The sequence below is a fragment of the Rhagoletis pomonella genome, unplaced genomic scaffold, assembly GCF_013731165.1.
Source record: "Rhagoletis pomonella isolate Grant_MI unplaced genomic scaffold, Rhpom_1.0 Rhpom_scaffold_00002, whole genome shotgun sequence".
Lineage (NCBI taxonomy): Eukaryota > Metazoa > Arthropoda > Insecta > Diptera > Tephritidae > Rhagoletis > Rhagoletis pomonella.
Window position 1 is genome coordinate 109,465,502 of NW_023458556.1, and position 21,565 is coordinate 109,487,066.

At 35.7% G+C, this 21,565-nt stretch overlaps 1 protein-coding gene across 1 annotated transcript in view; it reads right to left on the reverse strand.

Annotated features, from left to right (window-relative positions):
- The window catches only part of LOC118734315 (A-kinase anchor protein 1, mitochondrial), a 132,243-nt gene that overhangs the window by 92,696 nt on the left and 17,982 nt on the right, over positions 1-21,565 (reverse strand). The window lies entirely within an intron of this gene.

Sequence of the window (21,565 nt, forward strand, 5' to 3'; positions counted from 1 at the left end):
CATAATCCAACAAATAAAAATCTGGCGAAAACGACTTTAATGTTTACTGTTTAGATACGCTCCCATGGTAAAAAGGAACACATTTTGTTGTCAAGCGCTACTAGCGGAAGACCCAGAAAGCGTGCAGCCTCGATGGGATCTGTCAATAAGGACAGAGGCGTTAGCAGGGTGGGGTTCAGTGGCCATGCGAAGAGATGATTCGAGTCATGGGGCGTCTCTCCGCATGCCGGGCATTCATTTAGCACATCTACATTTATTCTGCTTAGGTATGATTTCAACCTGCTGCAGTAGCCAGAGCGAAGTTAGGCTATTGTGGTCCGAGTCTCCCGAGGCAGACGAAGCTCTGTCTCGTCCATGTCTGGTGGTTGTGTGCCCAGAACGGCATTCACAGATCGAGATCTATATAACTCGAGACTTACTCTCTGTGAATGCCATTCAAGGCCTGTCGGTAAGCTGTCGGGTCCAGAGGTTGTTTTATGAACCTCTGGAATTCGTCCGTCAGTTCATATACACTTGTGATCAGCTAATTAAGCCAGCAACATTTTTATCAATTTTGGCTATTTTTCTTTTGTTTATTTAAGGTTTATTATTTTTCCATAAAAGTCTAGCTCATTATAGAACAAACACCACATAAATCCAGAATTCAAACTTTGTGCAAAAATTATGAAAAATCTGCAAATTTTCAGATAGATTGTCGAATTTATTTTGTATGGAAAAAAATTTGTAATGCAGTCAGAAAAAAAATTATGAAAAATCAACGCGATTTTTTAGCAACTTAAGACCTGCACATTAGTACCCTAGAATTTAATGGGTTATTAAACCGCATACTCAAAAAAACTTGAAAAACTGAATAAAAAGTTGAAAATTTAGCTGAAACTTTGCAGATTTTTCATAGTTTTTGCACAAAGTTTGAAGTCTGGATTTATATGGTGTTTGTTATATAATGAGCTAGAATTTTATGGAAAAATAATAAACATTAAATAAACGAAAGTAAAATAGCCAAAATTGATCAAAATGTTGCTGGCTTAATTAGCTGATCACAAGTGTAGTTGCCTTCTGACGTGCCGTGGCGAGTGTTCTTCCGCAAGCAGATGTCTGTTCGGATGCCCACGACGGTGACACCCTACTAGGAATTGCTTGCAGAGTATTACGTTATGCTCCTTAATTGGGAGCATATGGGCCTCGTTGTGCAGGTTATGTTGCGGCGACATCAGAAGGCATCCTGTCGTTGTCCTGAGGGTCGTGTTTTGGCAGGTCTGCAGCTTCATCCACTGCGTCCTACAAGTCCCCGGCGACCACATAGGCGCTACATAGTTCAGAACCGGCCAGCCAATTTCCTTGTACGTTGCCAACAACGTTTCTTTGTCTTTGCCCCAGCTGATGCCGGCTAGCGATTTAAGGACCCTGTTGCGTATTTGTACTTTATTGACAATTGCGGTTGTATGCGCTGAGAAGGAGAGCAGACTGTCGAAGGTTACTCCGAGGATCTTCGAGTTGTTCACCGTCGGAATTGGTTCGTCATCGACGTGAATACCCAGTTGCAGTCTGACCTCCTTCGTCCAAGTGGTGAAAAGCGTTGCTGAGGATTTTGTAGGGGAGAGGGTTAGGCTCCGTGCAGTGAAGAAGCGAGAAAGCTCGGCGAGATAACTGTGGTGTCCCAGACGCCATTATCGAGCAATCATCAGCATAAGATAAAGGCCCCTATTATGAGTTGCATTCGATCTTCGACTGTGGTCGAAATAGCTGATCGAACGAATTTTCATTTGGTATTATGGCGCTCATTCGATGAACAATAGCGCTATTGTGAATTTCGCTCGTTTAGGTTGTTCACAATAGTATATTTTTCACCGCTGAGAAGCTTTGTTTACAAATCGAGCAAACTAAATAGTGTGCTTATACATATTTATGTAAATTTGTGCAAATAAAAACGAAATAAAAAAGAAAGCGAGTTTATAAAAACGTGGTAAAAATTAGTACAACGGAGTTCTGGTTGACCGATTCGTCGAGGATGAGAACTTCAAAAATTGGCCAGGAGCAGAAAACGTTTGAGAGTTTAAGTGTATTCTTTTGAATATATTTTGACATAGAATATATTTAGGAAATTTTGAAATCCAAATCTATTTAAAATATATTAAAACTATAAACAGCTCTATGATTTTGTTCTCAGAGATTGGGATTTTCTTTCACAAGCAAAACCAGCCTTTAGAGCTTGTGTTTAGTATTCACGACGTTAGAACGGCATGAAATTAATAAAAAATGTTCCAAATTAGTGTCTAGCCGCCAAAAAGTAAGAAAACAAATGCAAAATCATAAATTTTTCACAATTTTCTAATCGCCAGCGAAGATCGAATGCTACTCATAATAAGGGCCACAATCGAGACTCCCTCTGGTGGTTGGGGGGAGCTTAGAAATGTAAAAGTTAAACAGTAGTGGCGACACCTCCTGTTTTATTTTCCTAGGTTTGCTCGATTTGTCTCTAAAGATTACTGACGAGTGTCGACCACCCAGATAATTCGCCGACCACCGTTTGAGTCCCTGTGGGAGAGAGGAGGCTTATATGTCTTCTAGTAGCTTTGAGTGGCTGACGGTGTCGAACGCCTTGGGCAGAATAGTTCTCTCACAGGGGCGGTTTCGGTTAAAGCCACGAGTTATCTATGTGTTTATGGCGTTAACTGCTGTTGTTGTGCTGTTGTTGTGCTGTGCACTTTACGGAACCCATGCTGATGCTTTGCTGGGGTCAGGTGGAGCGTAGAGGGCCTCTGGTGTCTTCGCTATAGGGAAAAGGAGAGTTATCGGGCGATAAGACTCTCCTTTGTTGGACGGTTTCCCCTGCTTAAGCATTGGGACCACTCTCCCCATTTTCCAGATGTCTGGAATGATGAGAGTGGCCATAGATAGGTTAGGACCTTGGTTAGATAGTCCACTCCCGCAGCACCCAAATTTTTCAGCATCAGCCTGCAAATTCCACCGGGTCCAATGGCTTTGGAGTCTTTCGCCTTCCCGATGGCTACCCGTACCACGCCGCTGGTGAAAACAAGAGGCGCAGTTGGTATTGGCAGTTTGTGCAGTCTTCTGGTCACTCGACGTTTGGCTTTGTCCGCCAGAGGATGCAGTATGATTTGTCGACTAAACTAGCTCGCGCATAGCTCAGGGTCTGACGAAGCGTGGTCGCCAAAAAATATTTATACTCTGTCGTAACGCTTCGTCGGGTTGGCCAATGACCTCACGGTTGACCAAAGCTTGCTCACACCAGAGGCGAAGTTGCAGGTCTTCAGATGCTCTTCCCACTTCTTCCGCTTATATACATTCACTTGTTGCCGAATCTCCGAGTTGAGATCCCTGGTACGGGAACGGCTATGACAGCCGCTTCAGCAGGAAAATTCTGACGGAGGTCCGAAATGCATCCTGCAGGAATGAAGCGGGCTGCAGCAGCAGTGACAACCCTGGGGAACTTACGCTCACCTACGTGAACGTCGGTTGGTGTGGGTAGGGCAGTGAAGGTGCTTTCAGTAAAATCCGCGAAGCCTTTCCAGACAGCTTTGGAGAAGTTTACATAGGTCTGGTGATCCGCGGAAGCAAAGCCGTCAGGTTTATCCATCGAGATGAGTATGGGCCAGAGATCGAAAACAACCCTCTCCACTTGTTTTGTATGGTGTTTACCACAAACACAAACCCTCATCTCTCAAGCAAAGAGTGTTTCTCACCGTGCCAAATCACTCTGTTTGATCTTTTTGTGTTTTCTGTTGTGGGTTATTTATCAACTGCTTAAATTTCGCTTAGGCAAAGACACTTTGGCAGGGACTTTTATTTTTAAGTGTCTTAATTTGTGGGTTATTGGAAGACTGAAAAATATAAGTGGACGTACATAACTGGAAGCAAAGCGTTAGGCATTTCTTTACACGACGCATACGTACACATACATGTGCGAAAATTTGTGACAAAGAGAGTGTGGACATTCATAGTATGATACACTGAAAATAAGCTATTTTATTATATTGATAAAGAAAAGGATATTTTTATTGATTTTCGGGACTATTCGGGATTTTCGAAATCTACGGGATTCTCGGAACTACTTCGGGATTTTTGGGACTATTTCGGGATTTTCGAGACTTCTTCCGAAGAAGTTCCAAAAATCCCAAAAGGTCTCGAAATTAGTCCCGAGGATCCCGAAAATTCCAAAGTCGTCTTAAAAATTCCGAAATAGTCCAAAAATCCCGAAATAGTCCCGAAATTCTGAAGAAGTCTCGAAAATCCCAAAGTAGCCTCGAAAATCCCGAAATAGTCTTGAAGATTTCGAAATTCCCGAAAGTCTTGAAAATCCCGAAATAGTCAAAAACCTCGAAGATTTTCGTAGAACTGGAAGCTGGGAGATACTTGAAAATCTCATATTCGTTGCATAAATAAAGTAACATTTAGTTGAAATGTTATAAATCAAATTGATTTGCTCTAAAAATCAAATCAAAAATTTATTTGGTTGACAAATCAAATCACAAATAAATTTTATTTTTTATTTGGTCAACAAACGAAATTACAAATCAAATATATTTCTTACTTGATAGCGGATTTTAAATCAATAAAGGTTTAAAATTACGCACCCTTCCACCGCATGACCGTGACGTTGACGTTGCTTCTCTCTCAGCACTTCTACGGTACCCTGCGTACACGTTCGTGGGTAACCGCGCTCTAACACTTATTTTTTCTCTTCCAGCGATAAGTGCTCGGGACCAACAGCAACGGAAATTATATGCAAATAACCCTTTCCCACTGAGAGGAGCACACATCTACGAAAAATAAAGGTCTGATTACACAGGCCAACAAAAATGAAAAAAAAATGTTAGTGCGACAAATGTTAAAGCTATTTTTGATAGACTTTTTTGTGCTGATTACGAATCCGTAAGTACAAAGGATCCAACACGTACAGGTTCTGAGAAAATCGAGATCAAAGTGTCAAAAAATCGGGCTTTTGCAATTTTTGAGAAGCTCTAGCAAAGAGTAAAAAGGTGATAGAACCTTCCACTTAGGCTTAGATTAAACAAGAACTCTCGACTACTATCCTTGAAAATACCATTCCTGCACATTGAATTTATGGTCACTTATAGTCATTTATTGAGCAGTAAAATTTGACTTTTGGCGAAGTTTGAGTCCCTGCCGCAATTAAACAAAAGGTGATAGAACCTTCCACTTAAGCTTAAGTTAAGGCTAGAACTTTCGACTACAATCCCTAAAAATACCATCTCTTCGTCTTGACCCTAAGATCACTTATAGTCGTTTATTGAACAGCAAAAACTGATTTTGGCAGCATTTTTTTTTCAATATCACAATTTGCCAGCCGTTTTTTATTGTTCAACAAATGCCTATAAATTGCCATCAAGTAAAGGTGCAGGGATGGTATTTTCAGGGGCAGTAGCCTAGGGTTCTAGCTTTAAGTTAAGCCTAAGTGGAAGGTTCTACCACATTTTTACTTTTTGCTCGAGCTTCTCAAATATTGAAAAAAACCCGACTTTTTGACACTTTGACCACGATTTTCTCAAAATCTGTACGTGATGGAATCTTTATAATTACGGATTCGTAATCAGCTCAGAAAAGTCTATCAAAAAAAGGTTTAACATTTGCCGCACCAAAATCAGTGTTGCCCTGTGTTATGCATACTTCGCATAACTTCGCACAACCATTTGTACCAGTGCACATTAGGTCAGATGATTACTTTTTCTGTGCGAAATTGATAGCAGCTAAAATATTGCATTATTTTAATGTAAAAAGATAGCAAACGTTAAAAAAAAGTGTAAAGGCAGTAAATAAAATGTGAAAACATGACTTGGCGTTCGTAAAATAGACTTTTCTGCTTTTTTTGTATGTGATGAGTATATTTATGTGTTTCGGTAGTACTCAAAAACATTGTCCAATTAGCGTGGTTTTGACACAAGTTATTTTCTTACCATACTCATACAAATGCTGCTTTGTGACACATTTACCAAAAATCGCTGGTAACTTCCTGAAAAGAATACGAATGTTTTTGAAAAAAATTTGTGAATAGAATGTTCAAAGCCTATTCACTTTGAGTAAAAGATTTCGAAATTTCTCTCAAGGATTTGCCTTTTTGCGAAGGCTGCTCATCAATGGTCTTTGCAAATCGGCGCAAATGTATTTGTAACATCGCTACGGCTACGCTAGAGGAGATGAAATGTAATCCAAATTGAAGCTGCTTTTTTTTCTTGCTATGACATATTTACTTCCAGTTTCACTATTTATCGAATGTCAAATTATTTATCACCAAAAAATTAAGGAGATATTTTTGGAGATGGCTAAAAATTCGGGAAAATGTTAGCTTCCCTATTTTAGCATTTTAGCGATATCGCAAGTTAGAAAGTTAGTTGGTCGACACAGTTGGCTTTTTGATTTCGAAAAGAACGCGATATATGATGATATAAATATTTTAGCATCCTTTCCAAATTGCTTTCCATAATTTTCGTCTTTCTTTCATAAATAATTGCAAAAAGGACGATTTTTTTCTTCTTAGTTTCATGGAACTTTCGCAAATATTAGCAGCACCAATTTTTTTTTCAACATGTTTGACAACCTAAAAAGGCTTTTCTTTTTTTCGAACATCCAATCAGCCAAACTTCAAACAACTCGCCTTTTGTAATAGCATGATAGCCCAGAAAAACCGTTTTTCTTGAAAACGGCTAAAAACGGCGAGTTAAGTAAAATAAAATCAACTCATTACATCTTAATTTATCCATTTCCGTTTCCATTTTGTTTGCCGAAAGTTAACAAAATTGTAAAAGCTTATATAAGGGTAAGCTTATATGAGGTTATTCAAATAAGTCAGTTTTTTTTTGCTAACCAATAATAAAAAAAAAAACCTTTTTAAATTGAGACACAGCTTCTCACTTATAGTTTTGTTTTCCATTTAAAATTTTTGTTTAATTATTCTAACTTTACAAAAAAAATGCACTTGAAACTTACAAAATAAACCGGTTGCGCAAACAACGGATCAATAACGTTTTGAAAGTGTAACTTTGGTTTATCGCTGTCTAACGGTGTTTTTTATTTTACAAAAACTAAGTGAAGTTACTGTTATTTTGGAGTATTTCCTACAGTATGGCAACAAAAAATAATGTAAAACTGCCTTTACGAAATTGGACTTTCGCACAGCGAAATGAACCATTGGACCTAGTGTGCAGTGCAATGAAAAAGTAACTTAGGAAAATGTGAAGCAAAATCTAAACTCAACAGATCGATAAGTTTTTAAAGGTTCTACTAAATTCTGGGTAATGGAATACATGCAATGTACATACGAAATTACAGTTTGAAGTTTATGCGAAGTTATGCGAAGTATGCATAATCAGACCACAAACCACCTGTTTTGTTTTGAAGGTTATTTTTTTTCTTTTAAATAGTGACGGTTGACACTTTCAAAGTGGAGAGGGGTATTTTCGACCTCTGCTATGGGCAGTTGGTCTGATGCTAAAGTCAGCATAGGTCGCCATGATAGGCTGTTTATCAGACTAGCGCTGACAATTGTTAGGTCTGGCGAGCTGCAGGAGCTGCCCATAATCCTAGTGGATGCGTCGTCGTTCATTGTGCAGAATGTCAAATCGCCTATTTGGTCAGCCAAGTGTGTTCCCCTACGATCATGCGACAGACTTGAATGCCAAATATCGAACAGTGTTGAATTTCTATGCAACTCCGTCTCTTGGACAGCAGCTATTAATATTCCATACCGACCCATGAAGACTGTTATCTCCTCGAACTTGCTCTGAAATCCGTTACAGTTGAATTGTAAAACCTTCGTGTGCCTTGGGAGACTTATTGGAATGTAGGGTGTTAGTGAGGGGTGTTGCCTGTCCGTACAGGCTGTTGTCCTATGGTTGTAGTGGGCGGCGTCGCAGTTGGCACTTGCGACCGAGCAGCACATCACGGACTCTCATCGTCCCTCGTACAATCTTGCGTGGTCCGCTGTCCTCAACATGCCCTAAAATCACACCAGCCAAGGCAAGTGTTGCACTTGTTTGATGTTAATTTACGGAATATCTTGGACTGACACACCGAGCAGATTGTCGGAGGAACCACGAGTTGTTGGCTGCGGCATGTGATTGGTGGTACGGTTGTGTCGGTGGTGTGTTCTGTTGTCTGTGGTGTTGTCTATTGTATTGTGTTGTGATGCGGTTGTGTTTGTGTTGAGTTTCGGAGTTTCAGGCGGACTCTGGTGTGCACTGGAGACAGGTCGGATTGAGCAGCAAGTGGCCACGAATGAGGTGGTGGTCCACTGCCTGTGAGTCGTAAGGCCTGAGCAAACTCGAAGGTGACTCCACCCATTACAGGAGTTGTACCTGACGTAGGTGGAGTTATGGTGTAGTCGTCTCTGGCACACGCATCAGGGGTAGGTTTGACTCGATGGCAACCCTGAGCAGAAGTATGCGAAGCAGATGTAGCCCTATGGACGTACAGCTTTTGAGGGATTTCGCCGACATAAACGGGGTTCGATCGCCGAAACAACTGTTCTTGGCCGGGTAAAACCCGAGTCATTCCGGTATGTACAACCCGCTGTCGTTTTCTTGTATTGAGCTAGTGCTAGTCGATATAACTATGCAATTTTTACACCACATAGTAAAGATGGCGTTCATTTCCGCATACTTACTTAACTCAAAAATAAAAAATTAAATTGTTTGATTATGACACTCTTGCAGCAAAGGTACGATATACTGCGAATTGAAATAAACAAAGGATCTGAAAACATAAAAACTGACACCTTGTTGGTGCCATTACCTACTCACTTCCTTTGCTTCTTTATTAGAATAACTTTAACTTATCCGTCTCATTAGTTACAATATACATACATATGTATATAAGCACATATGTATATAAATACATATGTATATACATAGATTTTCCACGATAGTTGGATCGTCAAATTTGTTTCGTTTTTCGAAAATTCGCAGTTTTACCTTCTGTATAATAATTGAAAATACAAATAATAAAGCAATTATAAGCAAATTCGCAACCAATACGTATCACGTGCATTTTCGTTGATGCAATCACAAGTTTTATGTTGTAGGAACCCCATTTACATGCCGCCCACAACTTCTACCACGTTCGCACTATTATTGTACACACAATTGTACCAACGGAAAATTTAGTTCCTACTCAGAGAAACGTATTTTTAGCATCGGCATTCAATAAGTCAGTGAAGAAAGAAATCAGCAGATGTGCCCGACGAAGATTTAAATATATTTATTGTCACGCACTTCGCATCCAATTATGCATATTCATCAAGTACTGTTATCAACAAATTCACGACATTTTTAAATCGTGATGATTAAATTTCAGTTAAAATAATATTACAACATGTAAATTTTAAACCGATTTTACGATAAAATTTATACATTATAAAATTGTGGGAATCAGCATTAATATATAATTTCCTTTACATTATAAAAAATTAAACTATCTTCGAGTAGATTAATCACAACACTGTGATAAGCACATATTAACTAATGCTAAAATTTACATATGCTAGCTGCAAGAAAAGTTGAAATTTTTTTGGCAACGCTCTTCTCATGTTGATTTTTTAGTTCATGCTAAAATGTATTCGCTCTTTTATATTCGCTTCGGCAAAAGAAGACTAGCATGTTGCACAACCTATACATCGTTTGAAAAACTGTGAAATTCATACATTTCTCTTCTGAGATTTATTTTACATACTTTTTTATCAATGAATAATGCTGGATTTCCACTAGGCATTAAATGGCAAAGATGACAAATGACAAAGTCGGGCATTACAAAATAATCGTGTCATTACATTAAAAAAATTGTCATTAAGTTCATTTCCACATGGCATTTTTTTTAATGGCGTAAATTTTTCATCATTTCAATGCCTAGTGGAAATTCGGCTTTAGTTCCACCGCAAAACTATATGTATAGTATATTTTGTAAGGATAATGCACAACATGTTTTTGTATGTAAAACATATTTATCTCAGTATAATACAATTAATTCATTTTTGTAATGAGACATATCGCACACCGTCTTCCAAAAGAGTCACAACTCAAAATAATACGTTTGTCAGAAAATACGAAAAACCATGATACAAAAAAGAAGGTAGTTTCAATAAACAACTTTTTGATTAAAAAGCAGATTTTTGACAATTGCTCAATTGTGAAAAATTGGGAGCGGCGTTACCCAATTGTAAGTTTTTTGGTGTGGGAGATTTTATATCCTAAATTTGGGATTATAAATGAAATAGTTGTATTAATATTTACCTTTTAAAAATAATCAATATCTTATCTTAAAAACGTTTAAATTTTAATTTAAATTCGATAACAACTTGCCAAATCATTATTTTAATATTAGTACAATTTTAGTGAACATATTTTAAAATTTTTTTAGTGTCCTCATGTCATCTGATTATTTCATAATGTAGTTTTCTATATCGGATACGATGATTCTGATATGACTCTGACACTGAAATTACGCATTTCGATGTGTTATTAATACATATTGTCTTTGTCCATTTAACAGCAAATGGAATTTACTTTGGGACCCATGGGCCGTGAAATTTTTCCAGCAACACATATTGTTTTCACATGAAATTTTGACACAGCCAAAAGCGAAGTATAAAATAAATAGATGAAAACAAATTTTCGACCAAACTGATTTGTGTAGTTCAGGGGCATCTTTAGTAAATGTTTTGGGGGCTGTTTTAATATATACCATCTTATTATATATTTCTTAGCTTTTCTACATTCTGAGAAGTTGAGAGAATGAAGTCTAATATTCTTTTTTGGTCAACTACTATGTTTGATCTCATTTTTTTGTAATCATTAGTTCATTTCGCTTGAGGAGTCGCAATGCCCATACCGGCCGTACCGATTTTTTTGAAATTTCGAACACAAATTTTCCAAGAATGGTTATAGGCTAAAACAAAACCGATATCTAAAGGGGGTGTGGAACCTCCCATACAAAGTGATTTTTTCATAGTGAATATCTCTGCAAGTATTTGTGGTAGAGTCCTGGAACTAGGTATGGATATATGTACATATATCAAGTCAATCTCAAGCTCATGAAAAAACCTGGGTTTATTGGAAAATGCGGCGTTCCACCGTAGAACTTGGAACAGAGGTAAATGAAATCAATCCCAAACCTATGAAAAATCGGGGTATATGAAAACGATCTCGTAGCCATTGAAAAGAGCTAGCGGTATAAGCCATATAAACTAAAATTCTGGTGACGCATAGATACCTCTGGAAGCATTTACCTAGAATACTGAGATGAGGTATTTTTCCAATGGAAATATGTACAGAAAAATGGGCGTGACACCTTCTGGAAAGTAACATGATCACAGGGTGTATCCCTACAACGATTTTAAGCTAAACCTTGAGGGACTACATTATTGCCAAGACCCACAGGCTGAAATTGTGTCGCAAGTTTTACGATCGGCTTGGGTAAGGTTTAACCACTTTCCCCCCCTTTTTTTCGCCGCTACTGAATTCTATAAACTGTCAGGCAAAAATAATTGATATAGTAAGTGTTTATTGTGCTTGTGCTTGTGTGAATGTGTTTTGTACATACATTTCCATTCTTTTTTGACGTTAGCTTTGTTGTTGCCATTCTTTGGACTAAAAACTTGGTTTTTGCGTTCCTTTACTTTTCCTGTTATTCTCTTTTAGTGAGCGCATTTTGCTTACGCTCTGGCATTTTGAGACTTTTCAGATTTTAGCCCAAAAAGATAAGGAATGAACCTAATACTACTTTGCTGGGAAAATGTTGTGGAATTTCACACTTATTTTTAACAGAAAGAAATTTTATATGCAATTTAACAGCTTTTTCACGTGAAACAGGAACAAAATACTATGCTTAAGAACAAAATATTTTTAAATCGACAAAAAATTAATAAGAAAATTTGAAGGATTTTAGATATTGGGTATGGTAGCACGAAATGTCACAATCTGCTTAATTGTCAGATTGTTAATATGGCGACGAAAAAGTGACAATGGAACTACCTTGTTTTTTGTATCATGCGAAAAACTATTTCTTAGCACATGATAATCGTATGGGCAAGGACGACTTTACCTTAGGTTTTTTTTTTAAAAAAAATGTGGCACATTTGTACAGCAAAAAGTTTGTTTCTTTTTTAAATTTAAGTATAAAACAACAGCCGCACATAATTCACTAATATATGAGTTACTAGCCAATGCCCGCTTGCTTCGCGACGCCTAATACGATCTTTTGCGTAGACCAATACAAAAATAGCGTTTAAAAGCAAAAGCGGTCTGTAAAGGGAACATTTTCAGTTTAAATTGATACGAATAAAGTGCAGAATCCTCCTCACACATAGGCCAAGAATAGTAGCGCTGTGATACCATATGGAATACTAATCCCTTTCGATGTCATGAGTTTTACCGATGGTCTTATTTCCACCTGTGAGATCTCTGCCAAGCGTGCGTAATATTCTTCTATGATCTTGCAACTTCAAAATTGGTCCTATGTACTATGTACGCCAATAAAAGTGCTTATAAGGAAACTAAAGAGCACAGATGAGCGTTTTCAGTTATAGGAGGGCCAATAATCCTGGATGAAAAGTTGCCACTTTTAGAATTTACCTTAATATTTATGGACTGGTTTCTTTGAGTCTTACTGCTGTACTAACGGCCGCGCCGAGCAATTTCGTCAATCGGAGGTAGGTGCAAGATCGCATTTAGGGTGTATGAGGGCGTCAGACAAAGGTGCGCTTACACAATGTTGCTGTCTTTACATGCATACTTAAACGAATCCTCCATTTAGCCATATGAGAAGTAAATTCCTCTAAGATGAATATAGGGCCAAAGTAGACCAAACCCCATGTGGGTTTATATATATTGCGGCTGCAGCGCAATCCATTAGGTCCCTTTTCTGCAAAACCACTGCTTGTCATGAAATGAATGCGCATTATGAATTTCAATCAGATTTTATAAATTATAGCGGGTTCATTTTTAGGAAACGAATTTTTCATCATACAGGTAGCTCACTTTGCGAGTTGGAACGAAATCGGTTAATAAATACGACTTTTATAAGTGACTCTACTCCAGCGCCACCAGCGTGTTGTCTAGTAGACTATAATATATGCAAGGTATAACCTCCGACAATTTGACTGGTTTTTGAGTTTAGTCCGAACAACGAAAGCGGCTATAATTTTATGTATGTATGTACATTAGACTGCATCACTCCCCATACAAAAAACTATCGGTACTGTTTTTCCATTGGAATTATAAAATCTATTATATTTTAAGACGTCCACCAATATATTTCGGAAAAATATTAAGATTTACGTGAGCTGGACCGATTTGAAAATACCTCCAAAAATGGAGTTTTTTATGAATAAAAATAGTTTCTTAAAGATGTTTTTTGAAAAAATCCCCTCAAATGACAAAACGGTTTAAGCTTAAAAAATTTACATACAAATATTTTTAAAAAATTAAAAAAAAAATTGAACGCAATCGTAATAATGACATTTTTGATGCTATTTTTCAACTTTTTTCAAAGATTGGTATAAGAAAACCTTAATAACTGAACCTAAAGTCTTTCGATTTAGACTTGTGAGGTATCACTGGAAAGGTATTTTCTCACCCTTTATATTTCTTTGCCAATAAACTCTTTCAACGGATGAAAGAGAAAGGTAGGAGAACGAACATCATTCAAAGTTGAATTAAGATGTGTTGGTATTAGAAAAAAAAATTTTGGGACTCGAATGACTTTTTTTTTGCACACAAATGAAAATAGTGAGTCAAACTTTCTGAAAGGGGCCACAAAAAATTAAGTATTAGAATTTCAAATATGTTTTGGCAGATATTCAAAGGTCTATATGTGAAAATTAATGTCTTAAAATATTTTTTGAAAATTTATTCATAAATGAATTTTTTACCTTCTTTTCTTAAATTTTTTAAATTAATTGCTATATTTCCGTAAATATTCAATGAAAAATAACCAAATTTTAATGCTGCATTCAGAAAAAGTAGCAGAATCGAAAAAAATATTCATATTGGGAAATTTGTTTAGTATTATTAAGTAATAATAAATTTCCCAATAAACAATTGACAATTTAACTGACTTCTCCTTGTGTTAAACAAAAAAAAATCTACGATCTTATTATATAAAGTATACACTAACGATTCGTGCAAAAATATTTTAGTGCACTCTATCCCATAAAAAAGTACGAATGTTTAAACGTTGGAACGCAGCGCCGATAAACCTGGGCCCGTTCGTCGTTGCATGCTTATCTTTTTATCAACACAAGTATCTTATGAATGATTGGTACTTTATGAATGGAACATTTTTTAATTAAGTACGTTTCCTAATTTTGTTATTTAATTACAACGTTGATTTTTTGTTTATATTTTTACAATTACATATTCTGAGTGGCTTGAAAAAAATCTTACATTCTAAGCAATTTGAAGCAGAGGGTTTGTAGCAATGAAACTGGCGTGTTCCCTTGATGGTTTTGGCTGTAGGAAAACGTTTCTCCAACACCTTCTCATGTTTTTTATATTCAGCTACAACACAAAAATCAAATCAACCCGCGCGCCCATTGGAACAATTTTTGTGTCGAAAGAATAGTTTTGTCCTGTAGACTAGCGCAGTATGCATTTTTTTTAACGCAGCCACCAATGCCATCGCAAGCTCCTTTTCCGTGTGCAGTGACACTGATATACGCGATTCTCATTTGTTTAACGGACGCGTCGTCTGTACTAGAGGTGTACAATATCAGAAATGCAGTAATGAATCAAATTCACTTGACAGTAAAAAAAGTGAAATCAATGGTTGCTCGCCATAAAAACAAACACTGTAGAGTCGCTATAACTCCTGCAATGATAGTATTTGTTTGCTTACTGCAAATACTGATTTACACTAAAGAGAGAAAATTAACGGGCCAGTACAGCGAGTGCAGTAAAACAGTTGGGTGTGAAGTGAACGGCAGCAGTGTGTTCCATGTTAGTCATTTTGTGGTAGTACGCCGTGATACTAGTATCAACTATCTATACTATACATAGTATAAAGGAAAGTCGAGATTCTTTGTACGCAGTAATCTCGAAAACTATTGAACGGATTTTGACGAGATTTTCTCTAATATACTCTGTATCGACAGGAGGGTGATCTTTTTTTACTTAGAATTTTAATAGGGTTGCCACTTGTCTTAAAAACTATAAGATTCGCACCGTTCGTTAGATTACAAAAGATGAGGTGTCAAATGAAAGGGATTGGCCTCCAGAAAAGCACTTATATATATTTTTTTAATAGGGTTGCTAGCTGTTAATAAAATGACCATATCCAATCATAATAAGCGTAGGCATCAGTTCTGTACCGTCACTGTCAAACGAAAAGACTTAGCCTCTGGATATGTAATAATGTATTATTTTTCTGAATAGGGTTGCCACCTGTTTAAAAACTATAAGATCATCACAGTTTGTTAGATACAAAATAAGATGAAAGTGCATGACCTTCGCATGTACAAAAACTTTAAATTTTTTGAGTATGGTTGCCACCTATTTTAAAATTACTATCTTCTATACATAGTATAAAGGAAAGGCGAGATATTTTAACTATGCTACTGAACGGATTTAGACAAGATTTTTTATGTATATAATAAACGGAGTACATATGTACATAGGCATACATTCAGCGCGTGGCGAAGCCTCGCGCATCCGTGGCCGGCTAGTTATTTTATAAACACCATTTATACACACCTCTAGTCTGTACTCAAGATTCTCACAATTTAGGAGCCTCATGATTTCGAAAATAAATTTAGGCACTGAGATTTCAATAATTGTTAATATAAAGAATTAATCGTAAGAATTATTAAAATATGTAATAGTATACCTATATGCTTTTTAAGACGTAAGCATGCAACGACGAACGGGCCCAGGTTCATCGGCGCTGCGTTCCAACGTCGGTAGTGGTTTCGCGTATCCACGATAATGTTTAAACATTTGTACTTTTTTATGGGATAGAGTGCACTAAATTATTTAAAAAGTTTAAAATATAGCAATTAATATATAAAATTGATGAAAGGTTAAAAATTCTTTTATGAATAAATTTGTGAAAAATTTAAATTTTCAAAAAATATTTTAATATATTAATTTTCACATATAGACCTTTGAATATCTGCCAAAACATATTTGAAATTCTACCACTTAATTTTTAGTGGGCCGTTTCAGAAAGTTTGACTCAGTGGGAAAATACCTTTCTACCGAGATCCCATAAGTCTAAATCAGAGGTATTTTGGTCCAGTTATTTAAGTTTTTCATAAATCAATCTATGAAAAAAGTAAAAAAACAGCATCAAAAATCTCATTATTACGATTTCGTTGAAAAGATTTTTAAATATTTTTATGCAGCTTTTTTAAGCCTAATCTGTTTTGTCATCTAAGGAGACTTTTTTTCAAAAAGTTCTTTAAGAAACTATTTTTATTCATAAAAAACTACACTTTTGGAGGTATTTTCAAATCGGTCCAGCTCGCTTAAATCTTAATATCTTTCCGAAACTTTATTTGGTGATGCAGTCTAATGTACATATATGTTTCGAATGAAAAAAAAATCATCATGAAAGTAATAAACGTTTCGAATTTGAATTAACCAAATCGATTCATAAATAGGGCTTTTATCGGGTCCGTTTTTCGCAAATGCATTTTTCATCATGCAGGTAGCTTATACTTTGAATTTGAACGAAATCGGTTCATAAATACGACTTTTATAAATAACTCGACTCCAGCTCCAGACTCTTTTCCGCATACGCATTTCTCATCATAGAGGTAGCACACGTAGGTAGCTTATACTTTGAATTTTAACGAAATCGGTTCATAAACACGGCTTTCATAAATAGCTCGACCCCAGCGCCACCTGGCGAGTTTTCTGGTAGCCTATAATAGGACCATATATGCAGGGTATAACCTCTGAAAATTTGACTGAAATCTATGCAGTGGTTTTTGAGTTAACGCCGAACAACGAAACCGGCTATTATTTTTAACCGACTTCCAAAAAAGGAGGAGGTTATCAGTTCGTCGGTATGTTACCGCATAACTTTGGACCACGTCAACCGATTTCGATAATTCTTTTGCATCGGAAAGGTAGTGTCTCAGAGGTGGTCACATACTAATCTGGTTTAGATCCTATCATTGGATCATTATATATATATATATATATATATAGCGGCTGCTATGGTGTAGTGGTAAGCAGTGCGCGCTTATATGAGAATTGAAGTCGGTTTTTTTTGCTAAAAATTACTTGCATATAGATTACCAAATACCAAAATCATACTTAATTATGAAAATCAGTTCCAAACCGGAACTTTCTAAAACCTTCGTTTGATATTTCGCAGTGAGCGTGCTCAAATTGAATTTCAAAATAATCGTTTGATATTTTAAAATCAATGATCGTAATGCGTCTTCTGAACGGCTTGATACATTAGCTGTCAAATTCAAAACACACAACACGTTGTCTCAAATGATCAGAAAAATTTTACGATCATCTAACACGCAACTGTTCAGTTGATCAGAAGTACAAAACAACGCGTTCAGAAGGTGCAATCGCAACAGTTACTGAGCTGTTGCGCCTTTTAAACGTGCCCAATGTGAATTTTCAAAATGATTGTTTTATGACAATGAGCATATTTGAATGAGATTCTTAAATGTTCGTTTGAAGTTTAAAAATTAGTATTTTATTTTTATGTTATTTTGATAACTTTTGCAAAACTCGCTTTTTGAAATTATATCTTTAATATTTGGAAGTATACAATTATCCGGTATGTTTTTGTAAAAAATTTGAAAACAAATACACCGCCCGAACAAAGTATTGGCACAGCAAATTTTTCACAATATATGCAAAAGTTTTCATTCTAATATTTTTCCACTGATTTCGTATAAAAATATGTTTCATTCTACAACAAAAACCATAAACATATAATTCCTAAACTTTGTGCAAAACTCGCGAAAATTCAGCAAATTTTCATTAAAATTTTAAATTTTTTAAGATTTTTTAGAATTTGTTTGAGTATGCAGATTTGTAGCCCAATGAATTTTATTATAATAAACTGCAAGATTTAAGTAGCAAGGAATTACAGTTGATTTTTGGTATTTTTTTACGCAGTCTCTTCCATACAACAATTTTTTTTCGAAAATACTTTATATGGAAAAAATGCAAAACACCTTCAACAAAAAAAAATTCTCAAAAATCAACGCGATTTTTGACTAACTCCTAACTTGCATTTTATTACTAGATGCTGCAAAACTGCATACTCAAAAAAATTCTCAAAAATCTGATTAAAAAGTTGAAAATTTTGATGAAAATTTGCTGAATTTTCGCGAGTATCGCACAAAGCTTAGGAATTATATTTTTGTGTTTTTTGTTGTTGAATAAACCATATTTTTATACGAAATTGGCAAAAAAATATTAGAATAAAAATTGTTGCATATATTATGAAAAATTTGCTGTGCCAATACTTTGTTCGGGCGGTGTATTAGTGTATAATTTATAATTTTATTTTTTCAAAGATATATGTACATATGCATTTAACATTAAATACTAAACAATTGACACAAATTAAATAGGTTTATATTTAAGGTAAGATTTTCCAATGTTAATACAGTCAATCAATAAAGTTTAGGTACAGAGTGTTTTTTGAAATACGGGCAACTGTTTATTAAATATTTTATTTTTCGCTAATCAGGCTCCAAACCTTGTGCGAAATTAAAGAAAATTCTGGAAATTCTCATTCAAATATTGCACTTTTTATTTACACTCTTTAGAAAAAAGTTGAGTATGCAGCTTTTTAGCCCATTCAATTTTAGTGTATCTAATTAAGTGCGCTTTGTGTGACAACATCAAGGCGCACGCCACAAATCGGAGGAGAAGCTCGGCCAAACATAACATATGTGTAAGCGCCAATCGATTATTATTATTATTAATAAAGTGCGAGTCTGATGTAGCTAGGACTTGCCATTGATTTTTGGCATTTTTTTGTTTTGTTGACAGTGTCGTTAATTTTCTCCATATAAAATAATTTTCGAAAATTACCGGCACCTTCAACCAAAAATCAATGGTAAGTCCCAGCTTCCTGACTTGCACTTTGTTAAACTAAAATCTAATGGGCTAAAAACTGCATACCCAACTTTTTTCTAAAAAGTGCAACATTTGAATGAAAATTTCCAGAATTTTCTTTAATTTGGCACATGGTTTGGAGCTCTGATTTTTGGAGTTTAACCATATTTTAATACAAAATTAGCGAAAAATAAAATATTTAAAAAATAGTTGCCCACATTGCAAAAAATTCGCTGTACCTAAACTTTATTGACTGACTGTACATATACATATAATTTGCACTTACGGAAAACGTGGAAAACGTTTAAAATTTCTTTTAAAATGCAATCAAAATCATCTCGCTGGTTAGATTCTATAATTAAATACAAAACCAAATATGAATATTTTAAAATATATGTATGTATAATTTTTTGTATAAGAAACTCTTACCAACGATTTCTTCCATGCGAGCAGTTTAACTCAAAATTGGGCTCGGTGACCTATCTTTTTATTGCATCAGAAATGTCCCTTTCATTTAATAAGATGAGATGCCGATATTCTATTCCAGCTTCTGTAAGTAACTAACTTATTAACTACATAGTTATACATAAGTCTTATTAATAGCACTTACCTATAAGCTCAGGCAGTAGGTGCTCTAGCTCGAATTTGTGTAATAGTTGCTCCATTTTAAGTTCTATTTTTGAAATAAATATTTTTTTGAATAGAAATGCTAACACACTCGTTTTTTTAAGTTTTCCATTTACACTTTGCGAGTTGAAGTTTTCGGTTTTATTTTAAAAATGTTTCATTTTGCTTTGTTGGCTGAATACTTCGAAGCTTTATAATTTGTATGATAAAAATTCTAAATTGTTTCGTTTTAGTTTTGAAAATACACTTCTTCTCTTCCATTGCTTTGCTAAATTTATATGGAGTAAAACGATTATAAAAATTTTTGTTTTAAAATATTTTTTGAAAACGTGCGTTTCACTTGTTTCATTTTCTCAGTGTATGCAGCTCCCAAGAAAAGCCAAAAGTCCATATAAAATGACGTACAGGAAATGGCTAAGAAATTTTCTTGAGTCAAATTTCCTTAAGGCAGTACGCAGTTCTAAAGAATTTTGCTACCCTTTCTACTACGGTTTTCTAAATTTTTTTGTGAAAAAAGTGCACAAGGCAAACCATGTTTGCAACAAATATATGCCCGTTCCATTATTTCTTGAGGAAAGAGTGAGGCAACAGGCTGTGAAGTATCAGATGTCAAAATTCCTTGGACACATACACACGAAATAATGGTATTTTTTTTGTCCGTTTTCTGGATAGCTGCAAGGAAAAAGCCCTTATCTCCGATAATATGAAAGCGTTAAATTGGGGGCCACTGGTATCAACTCACGTCAGCGCACGTTTAGTACATTCAAGGCTTTTTTTCGCGAAAATCATCTGTGGTTTGATGTTACTACAACTATAGAGATTAAAGTATTGTGAGTTAAAAACCCGAAAAGAGAAACTAGTCAAAGATTCAAAGTAGAAATTTTTCATATAATGAAACTAGTTCATAGTTTTTCTCTTTTTAAGCATAGTATTATGTTCCTGTTTCACTTGAAAAAGCTGTAAAATTGCATATAAAATTTCTTTCTGTGAATTAAGTGTGAAATTCCACAACATTTCCTCAGCAAAGTAGTATTCTGTTCACGCTGTGAAAAAGCTTGCAACATGTTGGAACATGAAGCTAGCAACACAATTTTCATAGCAATTTAAAATACACATGTACATTTTAAATTTTGTGAAAACTGACAGTTTATAGAATTCAGTAGCGGCGAGCACAAAGGGGGGCTAAGGGGTTAAACCTTACCCAAACCGGTCGTAAAACTTTATTTCACGTACAAGGAAAATGCGAACAATTAGCTACCGTTATGGTTAGCAGTGCGCGCTACCATTCCGCAGAGCCTGTGCTCAAGCCCAGTTTCCGAACAACATCAAAAAATAAAATAAGCAAACGCGTTTTTTTTCTAATAGCGGTCGCCCCTCGGCAGGCAGTAGCAAAACCTCCCAAGTGTATTTCTTCCATGAAAAACAGCTTCTCAAAAAAGTTCAATCGCCGTTCGGAGTCGGCGTAAAACTGTAGGTCCCTCCTCTATTGTGTGACAACATCAAGGCGTACGCCACGAATCGGAGGAGAAGCTCGGCCATACACTAACATATTATATGCAGATCTAAAAGGTATGTTTGGCGGGTGTGCCCAGCTTATGTTCAATTTCTAGCTTCTGTTTTGGTACTAAATCCCCTTTTTTGCTAGAAAGCAAACGAAATTTTTGAACTAAGTAAAACTCCACGATAAAGGTATGACTTCTAAGAAAAATGTATTGAATTATTCATGGACGAAGGTAGAGGCGATTCCTTATTGTTGTCATATTAATTTTCTTATTCAGTAACACCATTAAACTTTTACGATGATGGAACCCCTACTAAACACATTTCATTTTATGGAACCCCACATCAAATTACTAAAAATAAAAGGCGGA